This window comes from Thamnophis elegans, chromosome 17 (genome assembly GCF_009769535.1).
Source record: "Thamnophis elegans isolate rThaEle1 chromosome 17, rThaEle1.pri, whole genome shotgun sequence".
NCBI lineage: Eukaryota > Metazoa > Chordata > Lepidosauria > Squamata > Colubridae > Thamnophis > Thamnophis elegans.
Window position 1 is genome coordinate 202656 of NC_045557.1, and position 22169 is coordinate 224824.

The window sequence follows — 22169 nt, forward strand, 5'->3', positions numbered from 1 at the left end:
ATCCTTTGTCGACAAAACTGATGAACTTGAGCTATGGATGCGAATGAGCCCAGTCTCCGAAGTGAGGCGTGGGAGGAGTCACAACTGAGTTTGAGTTTGAGTTTTATTTCATTTGTATGCCGCCCTTTTCCTTAAGGGGACTCAGGGCGGCTCACAGCTCAAAAAGGAAAGGGGGGATACAGACAGTTTAATAACAACACAAAACAATACATAATTAAAAAGCACAACAGTCATACCATTCGAACTAGGGGCAGCGAATCTTTAGCCCCAGGCCTGTTGGAACAGCCAGGTTTTGAGGGCTATGCGGAAGGCCTGGAGGGTGGTGAGGGTTCGAATCTCCACGGGGAGTTCGTTCCAGAGGGTCGGAGCAGCTACAGAGAAGGCTCTCCTCCGGGTAGTCGCCAGTCGACACTGGCCGGCGGATGGAATTCGGAGGAGGCCTAATCTGTGGGATCTAATTGGTCTGGTGGAGGTAATTGGCAGGAGGCGGTCTCTCAAGTACCCAGGTCCAATACCATGAAGGGCTTTATAAGTGACGACTAGCGCCTTGAAGCGTATCCGGAGACCAATAGGCAGCCAGTGCAGCTCGCGGAGGATAGGTGTTACATGGGTGAACCGAGGTGCACCCACAATCGCTCGCGCGGCTGCATTCTGGACAAGCTGAAGTCGCCGAATACTCTTCAAGGGCTGCCCCATGTAGAGCACGGGTATTAACACAGCTCTTTTGCCCTGGAGACTGAGGTAAATCTTGAGGCCACACCTCCGCTCCTCCTCCTGACCTCCCAGATTAACCTCAGTCTTCGGCCCAGAAGGAGTGTTTTTCCTGAGTCTCCCTTCACTTCGAAGATTTTTTCCAACAGTTTTATTCCTTCATTTGGATCACCCCTCCTCATCCGTGCTTCACCTGCTGCTAGCACTAGAGCCTTACCACTTCGCTAGCACAAGCCCCGAGCAGCCGGCAGTCACGGGGGGGGGGGGGAAGCTCTTACCTAGCCACGAGTTCCGAGGAGATCCAGGCATTGAGGGATTGCAGGAGTCAGAGGCCCAGCAAGAGGACATCCTCCCAGCGTTCCCGAGGATTGGAGCAGAGAGCTTGGACCGCCGGCTCGGAGGTCACCAACTTGGATCGCGGCCATCTTGATGCACATGAGTGGAGCGCGTGGTTGGCGTGCCTGATGCTGCGGACGCTCAGAATCCACCGCTGGAGCCACCACTGGAGCCAAAGGAAGGCTGCAGGGGCCTGAACTCTGCTGATAATCCAGGGAGGGCCCAGAGTTTAGCGGTGGGCCGGCTTTCGGTCCGCGGATTGCCGGCAAGCTCGGGAGGGCATGGAGCCTTAAAGCGGCAGGACGCGCAGCCGAGCCGAGGCTGGCAGGAAGGAGGAGGTGGTGAACGGCGCAACCGTGAGTAGAATGGCGGAAGCGTCGAGCTGGGGAGCAGCGGGCCCTAGATCCCCAGGGGAGTCAGACCGGGGCAAGGGGGCCTCCAGGGGAGTTCCCCCAGTCACCAGAGGGAGGTCCTCCACCAAGAAGAGCACCCCCCAGGCCCGCAAGGAGGGAGACCTCCGGCAAGGAGGTGTGGGTCATCAGGATCCCCAGAGGGCTCGGACAGAGGGCCTAGTCCCCTATCACCCTCCCTTATCACCTGCCCATCCCTCGGAGGCAAAGGGAGATCCCTGGTCTTCCACCAGATTTTGATTAACACCGGTTTGCTTATAGAAGCAACAGGTCAACAGAAGGCGCCATTGCCACTGCTCTACATACTGCACTGAGACACCTTGAGAAGTCTGGGAATTATGTCAGAATGCTTTTTATAGACCACATCTATAAAGAATGCCTTCTTTAACCCCATCTTCCCAGGCATTCTCACTGAAAAGCTGACTGGCCTGAATTTCCCTCCCCTCTCTTGTGACTGGCTCAAGACTTCCTGATGGACCATCCACACACAGTAAGGGTTGGGTCCTTGACATCTTCCACCCTGAAGCTCAGCACAGGCTCCCCGCAGGGCTGCGTGTTCAGCTCCTACCTGCACTCGCTGTATACACAAGACTGCATATTCTCAAATCCAACCAACAACATAACAAAGTTTGCAGATGACACAACTGTGCTGGGGCTTATAACTGGAGGGGACCAATCAGCATACAGGGAAGAAGTACAGAAGTGGTGTTCAAAAAAACAACCTACATCTAAATACTAGCAAAACAAAGGAGATGGTGCTGGATTTCCAGAAGCACAGAGAGGAACTTGTCCCACTGTGGAGAGGATTTCCTCTTTTAAATTCTTGGGAGTGCTCATTAGTCAAGATCTCACCTGGAAAAACAACATGTGCCTAGTGGTTAGTAAGGCTCAACAGATACTTCATTTCCTTAGAGTCCTGCAGAAGAATCAGCTGGAACAATGGCTGATGGTTTCTTTCTATCGGTCCACGATAGAAAGTGTCCTCACATACTATATATCAGTATGGTATGCTGGTTTAATAGCTGTGGACAGGAAGGCACTACAGAGAGTGATCAATTTGGCGCAAGAAACCATTGGTTGCCCTCTGACACCACTGGGTGACATCACCAGGTCTCACTGTTTCAGCAGAGTAAGGAAAATACTTAGGGATAATTCACGGTGTCTCTTTTCACTTTCACCATCGGGCAGAAGACATCGAACTATAGCCAACTGGAGAAACAGGTTTAAAAACAGCTTCTATCCATGGGGTGTCAGACTCCTAAACACAATCACAATCACTCCACGTACATGTGGAAATGTATGACTAGTTTTCCCCCAACACACACACACAATTACTTGTACTGTTATGGATTGCACCAGTAGAGACTAAACCAATTTTGTTGTATACATGATGTACAATGACAATAAAGGCTATTATTATTATTATACTTTATTCATTAAACATGAACCTCAGTCAACTGAACATTCAAAAATGCATCACAAATACCATTGACTGGTGCTGATGGTTGATACGGATTGCTAACAGCGTCCTAGGTATCAATCAAGGACCTTCTTAAAATATACGATGTAGCACAGGTTTCTTTGCAGTTCTGCTGTTGTTATAGCAGGAAGCTGCAATTTATTGATGTACTTATTATTGCTGCTGTTGTTAAACCTGTTCCTATACTTTCCCCAAATTTTCATTAAATCATTTATAATAACTTAGTTTTTAAATCTCTTCTAATTGTTTCAATCCATAAGATTTGAAGTGCTTCATGGTCTCTTCTTCCAGAGAAAAATTTCAAACTTTCAAACTCAGATAATTTGCGCTTTTTTTTTTTGACGTCCCAGCAAGCAGCTGCCCGGCCTCCACTCCGATAGATATAAACTGCAATAGAACATCTATTTAATGATTATAAAATATATTTGTAATGGATATCTCTGCCTGGAAGGAAAAGGACCTTCGGAGCCGTCTCCCATTCTTGGCATGGGCGCCACCAGTTAGAGTGTCAAATGCGAGTCGGGCCACTAGATGGTGCTGCTCTGCTTTTCTACTCTGCCCAGCAAGTCCGTCCGGCCTTCAGCTTAAGGTGGGCTAGTGGGGGCCGGTCTGGGGAGCTGGGGAGGGCGCTCTCTCTGGGTTGCTGATTTGGCAGCGAAGCTTCCAGGGAGGTCGCTGGATGCAGCTTTGGCCACCTCCCGCTTTGAGGCCGTTCAGCAGCAGCAGCCGCGGCCACACCGGTCACAGCCAAGATCTAAAGCATCCAAAATGGGGACCAGACGAGTCTCCTTGATGCCCATCCTCTCTGATGAAAACCGCCACTCTGGCCAAGCATCCCAAAGTCTTTGTGGAGCTTCTTAGTCATCCCGGTCCTGGTTGTCCCAATTGACAACTGGACCTTCTGGTTTTTCTTTGAAGACGTTTCGCTTCTCATCCAAGAAGCTGCTGAGAGCTGAAGAAGCTTATTGGATGAGAAGCGAAACGTCTTCAAAGAAACAAGAAAGTTGCCTCTTGAAAAAACACCTTTGGGACAACCAGCCCTAAGGTACGGTGAGCTCAGGTGCCAATCATTCGTAGGGAGCTGGCAGTCTAGGCTGCTTAGATCACCAAGGGTGTCCTCCTGGCTCCCTCTTTGGACATCCGGCTCCTCTTCCTCCCGAGGCTCCACTGAGCACAGCCTGCGCAGGTCCACTTCTGGGCGGGGATTTTTGGAGGGATTCCTGGTCAGGGTGTCCCAAGGGAGAGCTAGCCTGCCAAGGCAGGAAGTGGGGGGGGGGGCAGGAGAGCCCAAGGCCGTAAGAGGGACGGGGAGACTCAAGACTGGGAGACCTGAAGGGTGCCTGGCGGTTGATCTGTTCACCCCCCGTTTTCTGCCCCACTGCCACTGACCTCCCACCTGTATTAGAGGCCAGGGAAGGAAGCAAGGCAGCCCCCCTGGAGCTTTCAACTGCCTGGAAAGGGGAAGAAGATTTGGAGGGGCTTCCGGGGGCAGAATGGTTTGGGGGTGCAGAGCCCCCATGGCTTTCTCCATTGTGAGCGTCCCCATCAACGGGCCTCTTGGTCGCGCACGACGAGATGCTCGCAGATTCTTCGGCGAGACGAAGATGCCTAATTAAAATTAAATGCCGAGACGCTTTCCTGTTAACGAGCCCTTTGGCGGGGGGAGCCCCATGGAAAGGGCAGGCCACGTGGTTGCAGCCTCGGGCCTGAGGGGCGGCGGAACAAAGCGGGAGCGCCTTGGGTTGCTGGACACGTCCGAGGCAGACGCCGAGCCCGAAGGAAGCGGGTGAGAAAGCCCCGGCCCGTCTCTTTCCCAAGCAGGAGGGGCGGCTGGGCGAATGGGACGGGAGGCGGGGGCGGGCGGGAAGGACGGAATCCGTGGCCGAAGACATCCCTTCCGCGGAACAGTGTGCCCCCGCCCCCGCCGGGCTTGGAAACCAAAGGCTCGCCCCGAGAAGGTCCTTCCTCCCGCCCAGCAGGGGGTCCCCGGCAGACCCCGCCGCCCACAAGGAAAAGGCCGCCGGCTGGGCATCCCATGCATTGTTGGGGTCCCAGTTTGTGGGCTTTCCGGAAACCCGATGCGGTGCCGGGACGGCCGAGTGCTTCTACCGGAGCCGGTCCGATGAGACCTGCCGGAGAGGCCTGGCGGCGCGGCGTATTTGTTACAGCCGAGTCTCGTGTCCGAAGAGCGAAAGGAGACTGGCGGGCTGGGTAGCCCTGCGCCACTCGCTGAGGGGAGAGCTGCGTTCCCGGACCTCGATTAGGGGGGGTGACCTAAATGAAGTCGGAGGGAAAGGCAGGTAGACCTGGCTGGGGGGGGGGGGGCTGGTCTTCTCCTGGCTTCTTTTGCTCCCGAGGTCTCCAGAGCGGACTCCTGCTCGAGGGAAACGGAGCGCCCGGAGGCCCGGCTCGGAGCGAAAAGGAGGAGCCAAGCCTCCCAATGGAGGCTGCGAGGCTTCCCGGTGGCATCTGAGCCAGCCCGTTTCTTTCTTCGGCGGAGTCTGGGTACTTGGTGGTCCTGGTTTGCCAAGGCCCCCCGTCTCCTTTCTGTTGGAACAAGCATCTCTTCCATTTTCAGCCGAGGTTGACTTTCCTGGCCGCGTGTGGCTCCCGCCAAAGCCAATCCGTTTTCCCCGGGGAGAACTCGCAGGAACACAGGCAAGGGAGCCCTCGACGGTTGCGCGCCTAACTGTGGGGCGAGTCTTCGGGGCTTTAACACGGGAAGGGAAGGGAAGGGACGCGGAGCCGAACTGCGCGCTCTGGCTCGGAAGGCCGCACTTGGAAGCTGCCTGCGCCTCAGCCCCGCAGACGGCACTGCCAGGGTTCGCAGTTTCCCGAGACCGGCTTCCCTGTCGGACGGAATTGCAGGCCGGGAGACCCTCATCCCGGGGAGCCAATCCAGGACGGAGAGCGCTTAGTCTCCAGGAAGGAGCTGAGGCCGCCCATCGCTTGGGGGGGGGCGTCTCCCTGCTGCCTTGGCCGGGGGCTGGGGGGGGAGTCTTGGCGGAGGGGGTTAATTCCGTGGAAGGTCTCGAAGGGGCCGGTGGGGGGAAGGAGGCCTTGCGGGGGCGGGCCTCCGTCTGAGAGCAGCGCTGGCGGCGACGTCATCCTCCGCGCACGCGGCTCTTCAAGAGGCGCGGATGCGGCGCGAGGGCTTCATTCCCGGGTCTCCTTGGCGGCGGCGCTACGGAGGTGGCCGAGGGACTCCTGTTCGCGGATCTCCGAGGCGGGTAAGAAAGTCTCTCCATTCCTCCCGAGCTCTGTCCCCTCCGACGCCGCCCGCACGTCCTGGCTCCGAGCTTCCCTGCTGAACGGGAAAGGCGTGCCGAGCGGGTGGAGGGCCTTCGCGGGCTAGAGCCCGGGGGACGCGGAGACATTGGGCGGGGAGGAAGGCTCCCGGGAGCCTCGGGGGGTTTGGCGCTCAAGAGGACGGGGAGGGTGAGAAAGGCCGGCGCTTTGAGGCGGGGGTTTCCCCGCATGCCGCTTGTGCTGAAGAGACCAACGCCCCAAAGCGAGGCTGGTCTTTGGTTTCAGTTGCTGCTTGCTGTTCCTGGGCAAGTCCCGCTCAGCGTTTGGGCTCCAATTCTGCTCCGAGAAGCATTTGGTTCGTTTGCCCATCCACTTAAGTGGCCTCGGGAGACGTTGCTTACCGCCCCCTCCTATCCTTCACGGCTGGTCCCTGGCACAAGCGGCCGATCAAGCAAGCCGGCCGCGGGGAGATCCGATTGCCTGCAAACTCAGGGGGGACTTCAGTTTAGAACAGGACCCGCGTCACACAAGAACAATTGCGGCGGTCTGAAACTCGGTACGTTTTAATGTTTTGCAGCCCGAAGTGAGGAGGTGCTCGGGACGGTTTCGGAGGCGTCTCGTGGCTCCTGAGCATTTCCTTTCGGAGGCATTTTGCAGACTCCTAGTACAGATTTGTTTTACACCAGGAATCGATCTGGTTTTCTTTAATATTTTCCCCTAGGATCTTTAATGCGACTGTTGTAACTTTCGTGCCTGTAGCTATGAACTTTATGCGACGTTTTCGTAGTGCTTCGTTTTAATTTCTTAGAGTTATTAAGAGAGTGGACGTAACAATATTAAATAGAATAAACCGTTTACAGCTAAGTATTAAAACAGCGTCGAGTTTAATTTCTATGAAGTTTTCTGTTCAACGATTTTTTAAATTTTAATTATATCATGTATGCTTTGAAATATAAGAAAGGAAGATCCATTTAAGGATTCAGACAATGTGAGATTATTGGTGATTCTCCACCGATCCCGAACCACGATCCTGAGTGCCACCGCAGGGCGACGGCAGCGGGCGGGCAGGCGATATAAAAGGCGAGGGGCAGTCTGGCCGGAAGAGAAACGGGAGACCCGCGGAAAGGTGGCCGAGGCTTTGTTTCTCTCGCCCGGGAGGATTCATGCCGATCTAGGCCTTCTTCTATTTCGCGTGTATGGCGTTCCTGACCAGGCTGACCCAGCCGGAGTCCGTGTTTCTGCCATGGGATTTATAGGTTCTCCTGGAGAAAGATCGCTCCCGAAAAATATCTTCCCCCAAAGCGCGTCTCCTCGGAAAAGAACCGAATCCAGTCAGTGGGGAGAGAGTTTCCTCCTTTTAAAATAGTCTCTCAACTCTTTGGAGGTTTGCAGATAAACAGGCGGAGCTGGTTACTTTAATGAACTAAGCCTTTCCAGCCTTTGTCTTTCCTTTCATCTGCGGACTTAAACAAAATTAAGTGGGCTTCTCCACAACGGCAGGAGCCGCCCGGGGGAGGCATAAGACAAATGCCTCCTTCTCGCCAATACCGAAGGACCAGCGACCGCCCAATTCCCCTTCCGCGCTTAAACCAAACACGCATTCCTCCGGGCGAAGACGCCACCGCCCCGGGACGTCGCCTAAGGCCTGACCCGAGTCCGGAGCAGAGACTGTTGGGGGTGCAAGGCCGCCAAAATGCCCCTTGGCCTGGCATCGACTTCAGCTGCGGAGGGGGCCCTTCACCCAGAACCGCGCGCTTCCTGATGTGAAGGTGTCCCGCGCGGGTGGCGGGCTGGCAACGGGCCGGGCGGTGACTGAACCCGGCTGTCCTACTGGCCGGAAGGAGGCCGGGGGGAGGTGGTCAGGCCAGCAGCTCCGTCTCCCGCCTTGTTCAAGCGAAGCTCCGGCGGGGCTTGAACCTGCATTGCAGGAAGACGCCGCTCTTGGGGTGCGCGCACTCCACGCTTCCTCTGGAGAGACCCCCCCCTTTCTAAAGTTGGCGGGGACACCTTTCTCGGTCTGCCGGTGCCTCTTCCCAGCCCGGTGGACGATGTTTCGCCGAGCCTGGAAATTGCTTACGAAGAAGCGCGGAGAGGCTTCGCTTTTTCTCCTCCCGATCCCCCCCACGAGGCCCCTCTGGACCCGGCGCAGGAGCAGCCCAAGCCAAACAGGCGCGGAGCTTCTCTTGGCTCGGCTCCAGGCCAGCAAACCGGCAGTTCACCGGCCGTGAAGCTGTGCGGTGGGGTCGACCGTTGCGCGCCGTTCCCTTGTTCCGCCACTCCCTTTTTGCCCACCTGGCCGCCCTCCCTCCCTCTCTCCGGCCATCGCGCCTGTGTCGCCGGGTCGACCCGCAGGGTAGCTGAAGCCGGAACGCCGCCCCAATCTGGGCTCCCTTTGGCCCGCGACACCAGGCGACCTAGGGGGGCTGCCCAGCTCCCTGCAACTGGGTCGTCGCCGCCAGGTCCCTCTTAGCCAAAGGCTGTCGCCCTTGAGTCAGTGGGGCTCGGGCATCCGTGGGAATCTCTGAGCCTGAGCTGTCGGAGGAAAGGCGTGGTCTCCGCAGGAAAATCCCTGGGGACAGTCGCGTTTGTCAAGCCCAAAGGCTGTGTGAACCCAGCCACGCCTTTTGTGCCTCTTCAATTGACTCTTTTCTGAGCCGCCTTGATTAAGCTGCTTGGACGGGAAAAGTCTGCCGGACTTAGGGAGGGAGAAATGTTTTGGGCTAGCTAAGAATCTGATGGTACCCAAAGATCAACGGATTAATTGTGCCTGGATCTTAAATGGATGCTGGTCAGTTTAAAGAGGCCGCCACTGGCACAGATGAGGACCCGAGGGAGGGGGGGCGGGGGCGGCATTAAGCCAAAGCTCTGTGGAAGCGCCCCTACTTGCTTTAGGAATGAAATGTCCCCCAACAAGCAAAGCTGTTTCCACAGCGGGTGAAACTAGTATTCACAAGTTCACCTTGTTTTATCCACAGGATATTTAAGCATGTCAGGGTAATTTGTCTCCAGCCAAAACTTCATCAGGAGGCCCAGGTGAAGCCATCCATGCCTAGCCCCAGTGGGGAGCTTGCCATACTTCGGGCTCCCTCATTTATTCCCACGAGTTGCGGGTCTTCCTCCAAGCAGGATCCTCCAGGCTGGCCTAGAATTATCTGCATGCAGAATTCAGAGAAGCTAATCAGCAAATATCCACCAGCGCTCCTTCTCTGCCTGGGGTTCCTCTATTGTCTCCCCCACCCCAAACGGCCAGGGGAATCCACACTCCCTCAAGGATGCGAAACAAGATCACCAGAGGATGCTATAACCACCACTCTTCACGCTGCTGTGGCTCATTTGGAACAGCCGGGAGGGGGGGTTACGTGAGGATGCTTTTTGTAGATTTTAGCTCTGCCTTTAATACAATACTTCCACATAGACGGGTGTCTAAACGTTTGGATCTTGGACTTTCTTATTCAATCTGCTTTTGGATTATGGATTTCCTGTCTGGCCGCTCTCTGAGGGTCGGATTAGGTCATCATCTCTCTTCAGCCCTTATTCTTAACGCTGGTACACCACAGGGTTGTGTGTTGAGTCCCTTCTCTATACTCTTTATGTGCATGACTGCATTCCCACTCACACTAGTGATACTATTACTAAATTTGAAGATGATGCAACAATGGTGAGACTCATCTCCGGGAGGGGTGGGAGGATGAGTCTGCCTATCGAGATGATGAGGTGGGCCGGTTGCTTTATAGGAGCTTATAGTGGACTATAGAAGGAAAAGGTCAGAGGTCCAGCCCTTGCTTATCAAGGGGGACCGTGCAAGTGGAGCAAGTGGCCAGTTTTAAGTTGCTGGGTGTTACCATAACAGGGTAGACCTGACCTGGGGTAACTCACATTGCAGCCCCGGTCAAAAGGGCCCAGCAGAGATTATAGTACCCGAGACTTCTCGGGAAACAACTAAATGAAAAACTGCTGGTGACCTTCTACCACTTCACCATAGAGAGTATTCTAACTTACTGCACCTGTGTCTGTTTTGCCAATTGCACAGTGGCAGCCAGGACAGGGCTCCAGAGGGTAAATGCCATTGCCCAGAGGATCATGGGTTGCCCCCTCCCCTCTTCGGAAGAGCTTTATAGCTCCCGATGCCTTAAGAAAGTTCAAAACATTCTCAAAGATCCATCTCATCCTGGGCACTTTTTTTAACTATTACCATTTGGCAGCCAGTACAGGATAAAAAAAAAAGGACAAATAGGCTGAAAAATAGCTTCTATCCCAGAGCAGTAACAATACTGAATTCTACTGTATATAGATTATATTGCAATACTAATGCAATATTGGGTTTTCAAATCAATTGTATAGAATGTGAAGGATGTGTGTTTGTGTTTTATTTTTATAGTTATAATGTACATTAAAGATGGCATTTGATTTCGTTGAATGAGGTGCAAGGACAATAAAATAAACTTAAGACAGGATCTAGTCCCTCTATTCAGACAAAAACAAAATTTGCAGAAAGAAACACCCAAGGATGTTTAGGATGAAGGTGTTATTTACAAAGGATGACAATTATAATAATATGTAGCAGAAAAACAAAGTGTCTTCTAATCTTAATCTCTAATTTACAGATAATTTATTATCATATAAGCTCCCATGAATCATAGTTCTTATGACTGAAATCCACACTTGAAACATGAGCTTATTATGGGTTAGGCTTACAAAAGGGATGTCAACTTTCAGGGACATGAAAATGAGGGATGCTCATGACATCTTAAAACTGAGGAATGCTCTTAGTGGATCAAATCCTCTGCTACAGATTGGTGACAAAACCGTTGCAAAACTGGACAGATAGTTGCAGGACATGATTCACGCCTCCTCCGTTGTGTCCTGCTTGGAAGACCCGTCTTTTAAGTCAGCAAAGCCCCTCTCTGCAAAACCTTCACCCAGGGTGAAATCCAGCCGGTTCTGACAGGTTCTGGAGAACCAGTAGCGGAAATTTTGAGTAGTTCAGAGAACCGGCAAATACCACCTCTGCTTGGCCCCAGAGTGGGGAGGGAATGAGGATAGTGCAATATCCTTCCCATGCCACGCCCACCAACCCCCCCCCCTACAAAACAGGTAGTAAAAAAAAAATTGAATTTCACCACTGCCCTAATCCCTCCTTTCATATTGGTTTATGCCATTACCATATAAATATGGCAACAGAGTAACCAATATTGGACATTTTAATTCATTTCAAACACCATATTCTCTTCTGGAGGCACTGTGGGTCTGGCTGCTCCCTCCCTCCCTCCCTCCCTCCCTCCCTCCTTCTCCCCACAGCTCATAAGGCTTTGAAGGCTGAGGGGAGCCAGTCTCAGCTGCACATCTGCTGATAATTTAGAGGGCAGTGCAAAAGCTGAGGATAAAATGTGTCAAATGTTGATAGAAAATTAGATGTAAGCTATTGGAGGTGTGTTATGTGTAAAACAGTTGTGAAATCTGGATCTTTTGGCCTGGCTGAACCATGGCAGCAAGATTTTGTTTCCAATGAACAGAGGGGCAGCCCAGGGATTTAATAGGCATGGCACCCAAAAGGTATGGCACCCAGAATTGTTCCCAAACTATCATTTTTAATAATCGTTGTAATCATTAAATTCATAGCGTGAATGAACAAAAGGTCTGTGAAATCAAAATGTCTCTTTACTTTTATGCTGGCCTCAAGTACAACTTTCGGGGGAGGCGACTCAGACCTAGGTCAGTCATCAAAGTTTGACCCTTGCAGGTCAAACCACACATTCATGTATTGAAATATCATCCTCCCATAAATGATTTCAGTTAATTGGGTTGGTTTCCTGGTTTGAGTGGATAAGAGAAACGGGGAGGGAGCCCAGGCTGCTGTGATGCAAAAAAAGTGAGGAGCCTTTGAGGACTTTTCCCTTCTGGTCTTCAAAAACAGTCCTGTGGGACTGTTGGGGGTTTTATCCCATCGAAAAGGGCAGCCCTGAACGGCGATCCAAAGGATCCTCTAGCACTTGATTCGGCTGTTGGTGCTGAACGGCCGACTTGGTCCCAGTTTCCAGATTGGGGCCCTTGTGTTCTCTCCGGGCTGTTAGAGGCGCTTCTGGAGGCGAGGGGGGTCCTTAACCGGCCTTTCATTTTGGCTAAATTTTGAAATATTCATATTCCAGGAGATTGATTTAAAAATCATCAGAACAAATCGGTTCTTAAAATATCGAAAGTCTGGAAGGAGGAGTCAGGCTCAAATTGATAGTCGCCGAAGGAAAGAAGCGGATTGATAGATGCGTTTTTCCCCAGTTATAAAACCAAAGGAAGGTCCTTCCCCCCCCCCCCGCAGGACTCTGAATTGGGGCAAAACCCACCTGGAATCGGGAACTGTTGCTTGTAGGGAAAGAACCGAAAAGCCCCACCAAATGAAGAAAGGCGGCAGCGGAGGCGGCTCGAAAGAGACCCATTTGCGATCCAACCTTTCCGTTTCCAGTAAAAAAAATCTGCTGCCAAAACAGCGGAGCGAGAGCGGGGTGGGGGGGTTCGGCACTTTCCCCCTGGCCCAACGCCCACGGCCACTGTGGACCAAGCCAAGGAAGTTCTCTGCTGTAAGCCGGATAGATTTCGCGCAAACATTTCGATCTCAGAATAGAGGGGCCTTTTGGATTCAGATTGCGCAGAATCTCCTAGAATAATTTTGACTCCACGGGTGACCCGGGACGGGTGTGGCCGCCCTCCGCGCGTGTTCAGCTGCCTCTGGGCAACGGTCTGAGATGCCCCCGCCCCTCCCCCCCGCCAAATTTCCCGAAGAATTTTAGGCGTGAGTGGCTGCTGCCCTCCCCCCCCCCACCCGCGTTGCAATCTCCTCAATTCCTGGGCAGCAACGCTTCCTCTTCGGGGCCCCCGCGCCGCTTCACCCCTTCCGAGGCAGCCTGGGGCCCGTTGATAGACGAGATTAAAACTTCAATCAGCGCGGTAAGATTTCCGGCCATTCCCCCTTCTCGGTGAGTGACGCCGGGCTTTGCTTGTCCCTTCTGCCTCAGCCTGAGACTTCTCGGAAAGCAGACCGTTGGGTGGGGAGGTATGTGGGCAGTAAATAGCCGTCGAGGAGACTCCGCGGGGCGAGAACCCTCGCAAAGGAGGAGGAGGAGGCCCCACTTGGGAGCCAAACCAGCTCACCCTCTCTCCAATAGGAAAAAAGGTCAAACCAGAAACTGAACGGAGGGGAACCGACGCCTCAGCCCATCCGGGGGGGGGGGAGGTGTCTCGTCCGGTGCGGAATCCAAAGCCGTAAAGCCAAGGCAGCCGCCGCCAAACCGACCCGGACGCAGCCCGGGCGGCGTTAGAGGCAAAGAGGGAAAGGTTCGCAATTAACCCGCAGTCCCCGTTCCCTCCGGAGCCCAGCCGAGGGCAGAGCCGCCCTCCGCCCGTCCGGGCCCGCCACAAGCGCCGCCTCGCGGGCCCCGCGTGCTCCTCACCCGCCGTGGAGCCAGCAGCGGCGGGGCCGGAGCGGAGAGCACCAGGGGCGGTGACGTCAGTGGGCCGGAGCCAATGGGCGGCTGGCGGGCGCCGAAGCCTACCTGGCCCGGGCGCCGGTCCCTCCCGCCGGGCGGCCGGGGCGGCCCCGCCTGCTCATCCCGGAGCCATCGGGCCCCGGCCTTCGGGAGGCTTTTGGCGGCTCTCGGGGCGCCTGGCTCCCTTCCGACGGAGACCCGTCTCCCTCGAGGCTCCGGATCTCCCGGGTGAAAGGCATTGTAGGCCCGGAGAGCGGGACTCCCCGCCTGCCCACCGGGAACGCCGGGCGGCTCCCGAAGGCCCAGCCAGGCTCCTCGGGGGGACGGCGCGCCTCTCGCCCCGCTCGCTTTCCTGCCCATCGCCCAGGGACGCCCCGGAGAGAAGCGGGCGCTGACTGGGGAAGCCCTCCGGCGGAGTTCGGGTCGTGGCCGTGAAGCTGCCAAGCCTCCCGCGCCTCGTCTTGGTGGCAGCTGCTCCAAGGCGGACCGAGCGGCTCCCGGGCCGAAGCCCTGAGAGGCCGCCGCTTTCTCTGCCCCTTGAAGCGCCTGGCAGGGGCCTCTGAAGCCGGCCTGCCGCTTGAGCCAGCGCCGCCCGCCGCTCGTTCCCTTCGCTCTTCCTCCTGCTCCCCCCCTGCCCGAGTTGCGGGGCGTTTGCCGGAGAAGCGGGCGGGCAAGTACTTGTCACCGAGACGCTCCGGAAAAGCCCAGCGAGCGAAGCCCCCGCGGGCTTTGAGCGCCCCCTCCAGACCCCCGTTCCGCCTCCTGCAAAGCCTTGAATAGCCGCCGCCTCCCGTCCTCGCCTTCTGCCAAGCGGCTTCCTCGTGCAGGCCTCCCCCAGCCTCGCCTGGCGCGTGGGGCGGGGAGGCGGAGGCGACCTTTGCCCCGCTGACTGTCGCCCCAAACGCCGGAAAGCCGCGGCGGCCACCCGCAGGACCCTTCCCGGCCTCCTTCCCGGCCGCGCGGCGGCGGATTCCCGGCTCCACGCCCTGCTTCGGAGCGGCTCTCCCGGAGCCGGCGAGAGAAAAGCTGCCTGCAGGGGTTGGTTGTTATCTTTGGTTATCTAGCTGTATGAGTGGGGTCAAGTCTTCATAAAGCTAGATAACCGAAAGTAAAAATAACCCCATTACACGCCTGAGGAAGAGAAGAAGCAAGAAGGCCGAAGCCGCCTCAGCGTCAGACTGGAAGCGAGCGCCTTGGTGCGGAGAGGCGGGAGCGCTGCTGGCCGGCCTCCCGGTTGTGCCTCTGCGCGTTGAGAGGCTGCCTTCGGGTACCCAGGCCCCGGCGCAGCGCCTCCTTCAAGGGGGGCCCCCTTGAACCGGGGCTTCCCGTCGCCGTTTCGTCCCGCGTGAAGAAGGCGCTAGCTATTCAGGTCACTGCTGCCCACACGGGGGGCCTCCAAGAAGCCTCTTTTTCTGGCACCGGGTCTCAGAAAGGATTTTGTCCCGATTAGGTCTGCATCCTTAATTTAGTGACCACTAATTTTCCCAGTTTATTCAGAACTGGGAATCATAAACGGGATGATGAGTTGGTTCCACTCTTGCAGTCTTTGATGTTTCCTCGCCTGCTTCTGTTGTTTGGATATTGCTTCTACCGGGAAATCCTTCCTGAATTGCCCCAGATCAGTTGCTAGAGTTAAGGTCAAATGTCCATGTATTGAGCTTGTTTTATTGATACTTTGTAAAGAGAATCAGCAAATAATTCTTATTGGTCAACCTTATATTTAAATCTTTAGTGCATGGGACTAAATTTCCCTAACTCACCCAGTAGATTACTCTCATGGTAAAGATAGGCAGCATATAAATTTAACAAATAACTAAATAAATTAAATATTAAGCTAAATACATCTACATGGGTTATTTTGTTACGTTTCTCATATTGCAGCTAAAGAATTCTTTCCTAGATGAACACTTTAATTCATTGTTTGGAAATAATTCCATTATTTTCTTCCTCACATTGATTAACATTTTACAGTTTGAGATAAATTGTCCAGAATTTTGTAGTGGCAGGGCCAGAATCCTCGTTCTGGTTCGGAAGGAGGACCCGGCCTGAGGCTGGGAGCCACGGACTGCTGGGGCCTGAAGCGGCATCGGGTGAGCCTGGCCCCCAACCGGCTGGGCTTCCCCCTGGGTTCCTTTGGGGGCTTCCCATCCCCTTTCGGAATGAAACGGTGGGGTGGCCGCCGAGGCCGCCATCTTGCCTGGGTTTCCTCAGCCCTTTGCAAATCAGGAAACCAGCGGGGGCCGCGGCGACCCAGAACCCCAGAGATTCCAGAATAGCTGGGCGGGAAAGAGAGGGTCTCTAACGGAGGAAGAGTCTGAGGGCGGCGTGGAAGGAAGGGAGGATCCTTCCATTCCCTTCTTGGATTCCCTTTGTTGCATCCAGATACAGTCTGAGGCAGCCTGCAAACATCCACCGGCTAAGAGAAAGGGAAAAGGGCCGGGATGCACCTGAGAGAGGAAACCGCTGGAGACAAGATACAGCGGGGTGGTGACAAAGGTGGGTGGGTGGAGCTCTTTACTGTCCGGGAACCACCTGCTTGTTTCCCATTGCTCTGCTTCTTTTTTGGATGGGCTTGTCTGGCTCCTCACTGCCCCCCCTTCCCGTTCCTCTCTCACGCCTGCTCCAGCATTGTTCTTTTGGGGGGACCTGAGAATTGCCATTCCTCAGGGTCCCCATCCTATTTCTATGGAATCTCTGGGGTTTTTCAAAGCAGTAACATTTTGAGTTGTAGCTCTCTTGGAATTTCAATGCCAAACATTCCCCCCCCAAAACTGGCTTTCAGTGAATGCCGCTAGAGCTGCCTCCCCACCAGCACCGCTGCGTTCAGAGCTGAGCCGAGCACAGAATTGGGTGTGTGGAAATGGATCGTTTTGTTACATTTCTCATAGTGTAGCTAAAGACTCCTTTCCTAGATGGACGCATTAATTCATTGTTGGGAAATAAAGAACTTCCGTCTGGTTGGCCGGGAGAAATGAGAAGGTTCCAGTTTCAAAAGTTCTCCTCCCTCTCCAGAAAGCAGGAACAAAACCGACAGGGACAAATTGCCCGCATCCTTGCCAGGCGACGGTTCCGAGCAGTTTGCGAGATGAGAACCAGCAGTTCTTCAGGCTTCTCTGCGTTGCCGCCTGGGACTCAGCCGAATCTTCGTCCGTGGGATGGAGCGGGGGGACGGGGACGGAGGGAAGGAGATGCCCAGCGAAGGGAGCAGCTCTGGCGGCCTTTCAGCCGAATTCTCTGTCCACAGTGCTGAAAAGTTCGGCCTGCCATTTCCAGGGGAAGCCGGGACTCTCTTTTTCCCAGCAAAGGGGCGAAACCAGAGGAGGGAACGCCAGCCGTCTGCCAAAAGCCACGGAAGAATTTTGAAGTGCCTCCTCCTTCTCTACCCGCCCCCCCCCCGCCCAGTCCCCAATAGCTGTAGGAATACCCCCCCCGCCCCGCCCCGGAGAGATTGGGGGGTGGGGGTGTCAGTCCAAGACTGGTTGCTCAAGGGAGGCCCAGCCACAACTCCGTGGGCTTTCCTGGGGCTAAAACTGAACTCCGGCACCTGCCTCAGCCACAGCTTCCCCCACAAAACGTTTGAAGGGTGTGTGTGTGTGTGTGTGTGTGTGGCATCATGTAACAACACAATCTGGCCTGTCTTGGAACTGTGTAGTTGAAGCAGCTGCTGGGGTTTCTTGCCTTGTAATATATATTTTTTTATTTTCAGACATCAGGATGGCTTTCCTGGTGGTCCCTATTCCAGACCTCCCCCCAAAAAATAAATCACTGCAAAATCAGGTTGGTTCTCTGGGCCTCCCCCGCTCTCCCCCCACATCTTTGACATGACTGGTTGTGATTAACTAACTAAATAAATGCAGGGAACGAGCGGAGGGGCTGATCTGGCGTTGCAGAGGGGTCTATGAAGCCCACCTGACATTTTAAAAATAGTCGGAGCCCTAAAGGATGAGAGGCGTCTAGAAAGAATAAAAAGTGAATTGTAAGTTAAGGAGCAAGTAAGTGGACAAGGAATCCGAATGTCACGGAGATTGCAGCTTTGCAAATACATCATTATTGAACTTGTATCATAATTATATATTTTATTTCTAATATATTATAATTATTTATATTGTATAATCAAAACATCTAACAAATTATATGAATTATTTGTATACATTCATAAAGATATGAAATAGGTCATAGCACTTTTAACTGAGGGAATGATTAATCACTATTAAATGAATATAGGGACGTTAATTTAATAGAAGTCTTCATTGTGCAGCCCCGGGAGCTCCAGTTTTCCCTTCCTTTCCGACCCTCCGTGTTTTGGAATCGATTTCCACGGGGAAGGAAACATTCCTGAGCTGCTGCTGCCGCCAATAAACCCCACCAGGCAATGAGGGCACGGAGAGGGGTGGCCAGAAAGCCCAGTCGGGCAACGCTTCTGTACCATACCCTGCGCAGACGCCCCTGCAGCCCCCCCCCCCCGGAGGAGCCAAGGCCGGCAGACGGGCTGGGACCCCTGCCTCGCTCCTGGGTTTGCCCCTTAAACTACTGGGATGCCGGGCGGCTTCGTGCTCCCCCGGGCGGCACTTAGTTCGCTTCGCCCGCCTCGCGCCATCCTGGCTCGCTGCTGGCAGCACCCCTGCTCCTCCTCCTCCTCCTCCTGCTGCTCCTGCGCCCGCTCCTTCCTGGCCTTGCCGCCTCCCAGGAAGCGGGGTGGGCTGCAGGGAGGCCTCTCCTGCTAATGACCAGCCTGCTCCAGCTTGGGAGTGGCCCGGGGAAGCGGAGCGGCTCTTGGAAGGCAAGGGACGGTGGGAATTCTCCACCAAGGAGTAATTAATGACCCCCGCCGCCTCCCCCCCCTCCCGCCGGTGGCAGACCCCCCCCCCGCTCTGCCCCCACCCGCGGCAGACTTCATTAGCCATTCTGGGCCCGCTTCCCTCCCCCCCTCCTCCTTTTAGAGCTAAACTTGATTTGCATACATTTGCATAATGAACCTCATTTGCATTCCCGATTGTTGGCTACCTCTGTGGGAAAAGTCAAAGCGGGCGACTTGGGGAGGGGGCTTCGGCAAAGACAAAAGGGAAGATTCCCGCTCCCCGGGGCTCGCCTCCCCTCCCCGCCATCCCAGGCCCTGAGCACGCAACGGCTTTTCTTTCTGCCGGGCGAAGACAGAGGGGCCTTTCAGCCTCCCTGCCTTTCTCGCCGCTTCCTCCCAGCTGCTTCCCCTCCCGCGACCTCCTCTTTTCCCCGCGGAAGCGGCGGGCCGAGGTGAGCGGGGAGGCCGGCAGGGTGAGGGCAGCTACCATGTTAGGGAGCCTCGGCAAAATGGCCGAGTCTCGGGGGCCGCTGGGAAGAGCCTTGCGCCAGGCCTGCTTTTCAAAGAGTCCTGCCAGCGCCCACACCTGCAGGGCCCACACCTGACCCCGGGTGCGGGTGGAGGCCGAGCAGCTTCCTGGGCCACCAGGTAGCCGGAAGAGCCTCACAGGCACCCCTGGTGGCATTGCCCACCAGCCCAAGGCTGGCAATGGCTCCATTCCAGCATCAGCCAAGGGGAGAACCTGGCACAACCACTGGACTGGGGTAAAGTGAGGCTGGTGACTGCTAGTTCATTATCCTCTCACGTGTGAAGGAGGCCTTCTTGTGAAGCCGGTTCCACAAACAAAATTAAAATCCAGGAATCTCTGGTTGACCCTTTGTGGAGAACCTCCAGTGAAAGACCCTCACAGCTCCAGGAGACGCTTCCCTCTTTCAGTCACCCTCATGGTTAGGAAATTCCTCCTCCTTTTGGTCTCCCACTACGGTTTCCACCCACCGGGTCTTGGGTGCATGGAGAGTAAATCCACCCCTTCCCTGGGACAGCCCTTCAAGGCTTTCCTCATGTTTCCCCATTCGAGGCTAAAAAAGCCCACTTCTTCCCCATTCTTCCTAGAATTTGACTTCCAAGTCCCTGCCGGCCACATTTGTTGCTCTTCTCTGAACTCTTTTGGGTTGCAAAAGATTTACCCCGGCAACTTTCGGGGTCCCAGCCTTAGGTGGGTTTCTTCCCCTGCCTTTCCAGCTCTTCCTCCGATATGTCACAGGGTCCTCAGCGGCTGACCCAATGGCAAACAAAGCAGAGTCCGTGTCCTTGTCTGAATGCTATAAGGGCTTCTTGCATTGGTCTGTGCTGTGGGTGGGTGTCAGATTTCAAACCACCTCAATTTTGTGGGCTAAGATTTTTGCAATTTTGTTCTTCCCTGCCTAAATACAACTCTAGGCAAAAGAGGCAAATAGATCTCAGCTCTCCTGGCCCGGTGGTGAGATGTCTTCTCTGTGACTTGGTCTAATCCCATAAGAACCAATGGATGACCTAACACAGGACAACAAGCATTGCCTTTGTCTTCCCCATTTCAGCAACGCACTTCGGAAGTTGTGAATTTTTCAGTCTTTTGCAGAGATTCTTTTGCAGAGATAATGCGGGCATTAGGCCAAGGAGCAGCTGAAGAGTTCATTGGGGCTGCTGTTCTCTCCACATTAAAGAGAGACCTGAAGCCCCCCCCCTACAGTTGGAAAAGGCACTCGAGATCTTTGGGACCAACGTCTGGCCACTCCTAGTCAGTGGTTGTCCAGCCTGCGCTTTAAGAAATCCACTGAAATGGGTGGTCGTGGCGGTCAGAATCTGCTTTCCCTAACATTTATCCTGAGTAGCCCCTGATAAAGTAGCTGCTTGGCAGATAAGCCAGGCTCTCTGAAGGGGTGAAGGGTTTCCTGTCTAGGCAAGGGGTTGGATTAGAAGACCTCCAAGGTCCCTTCCAGCTCTGTGTTCTATTTGAAGCTGGTCCCAGAAAACACACTTAGGAGAACGGGACCCTCTTAGACCACACGGATTTCTCTGCCTTGTTGCACTCAGGCAGTTTCCCTAAAACTTCATCCAGGGATCCAAAGATGAGAGAAGTAATTAGTGAAGCTGCAAATCCATGCCTGGAATTCAAGATATAAAACAAAGCACCAGCAATGGTCTCTCCCCCCCCCCCCATTTCCCCCCAAAAGAGTCTCTTGGGTGTCTGAAGCTCATTCTGGCCACTGCCTGGCAAGACAAGCGGGTCAGGCTGACTGTTCAGAAAAGGGCTTTTTCTTATGGGCGTTGGATGCCAGCCCTCACAGCAGCACCCAGACTAGATTTCCCAGGTGGTAGTCAGGCGCTCGGCAGCTGCAGCTGAGCAGAGGGAAGCGGTTGCCATGGAAGGCCTTATCCTGTCCCTGGAATAGTGGGGTGGGAGGGTCCCTTTCCCGGCTCTGGAGCTCAGGTGTTGCTGCCCATTTTGCCAGCTTCTAGAGAACATTGTACACTCCCCCACACACAGTTATGAAAACTAGGAAGTGCCGTGTGTGTTTTTGTGCATAGAGTTATTCCAAGGTTCTCCACTGGAAGCTTGTCAAAGGCTGGATGGAGCAAAGGTTAGTGTGGGATTGTGTGCTTGGGGGTGTGTGTGTGTGAACAGGACAGTGCATTTATTAATGAAGCCCAGCAAAGCAGATCCTTTGCCAGTGACCTGCTTAATTCATAAAACTGCTCATTGTTTCAGAGCTGGCTCTGTATTCCCCCCCCCCCTTCATCTTCCCCCCTCCCTCCTCATACAAAGATATCATTGTGTTGGGGACAGAATGGTAATGATGGTGGCGTTGTTGTTTGGGGCTAAAGTGGTGGTGGGGGGAGAGAGATTGCAGAAAGCAAGCAAGCCAGTAATGGGCCAAGGAGGCTCCCGAGAAGGTGAAGAGGTTTAAATCAGCTTAGTTCAAATGCCAATTAAAAGTGAAGTGGATTAGCTTCCATGATCCACAGAATAGAGCAGCATTGTGTGCCTGGGACTGAGTGAAAACTTCTTTTCCTCTTCCACAAATTGGCTCAACTCAAGTTTCTCTGTCAGAGCCTCCCCTCCCTTCTCTTTCCATCCCAGGTGATGCTTAAACTCTTGAGACGGGCCCTGAACTCCTCAGAGGGACAGCAATGCAGGAGCCTTTTCTCTGAATCTTCATATTTCTCCTTGATTTTGGCAAAGTTGATCAAGAATTGTGAACCTTTGATCTAAACTTAGAAGTGATTCTCTTGATTCCTGACATTTTTTTCCAAATAATGAAAGAAACATCCCATGTGGAAAAGCCATGATTTGTCCTTTCCAACATCACCGATGATGATTCCGTTGCCAGAGCCTTAGTGGTCTTCTCCTCAACCCCAAGCTCAGGGCAGGAGCTCTCCTTCCATCATTTTCCTTGGGGAGCCCCTTGTGACCGCAGAGGCAGCCCAGTCCACTGCTTAAGAGCTCTCCTGGCCAGAAGATTCCTCCTTAATAGCAATAGCAATAGCAGTTAGACTTATATACCGCTTCATAGGGTTTTCAGCCCTCTCTAAGCGGTTTACAGAGTCAGCATATCGGCCCCAACAACAATCCGGGTCCTCATTTCACCCACCTCGGAAGGATGGAAGGCTGAGTCAACCCTGAGCCGGTGAGATTTGAACAGCCGAACTGCAGAACTGCAGTCAGC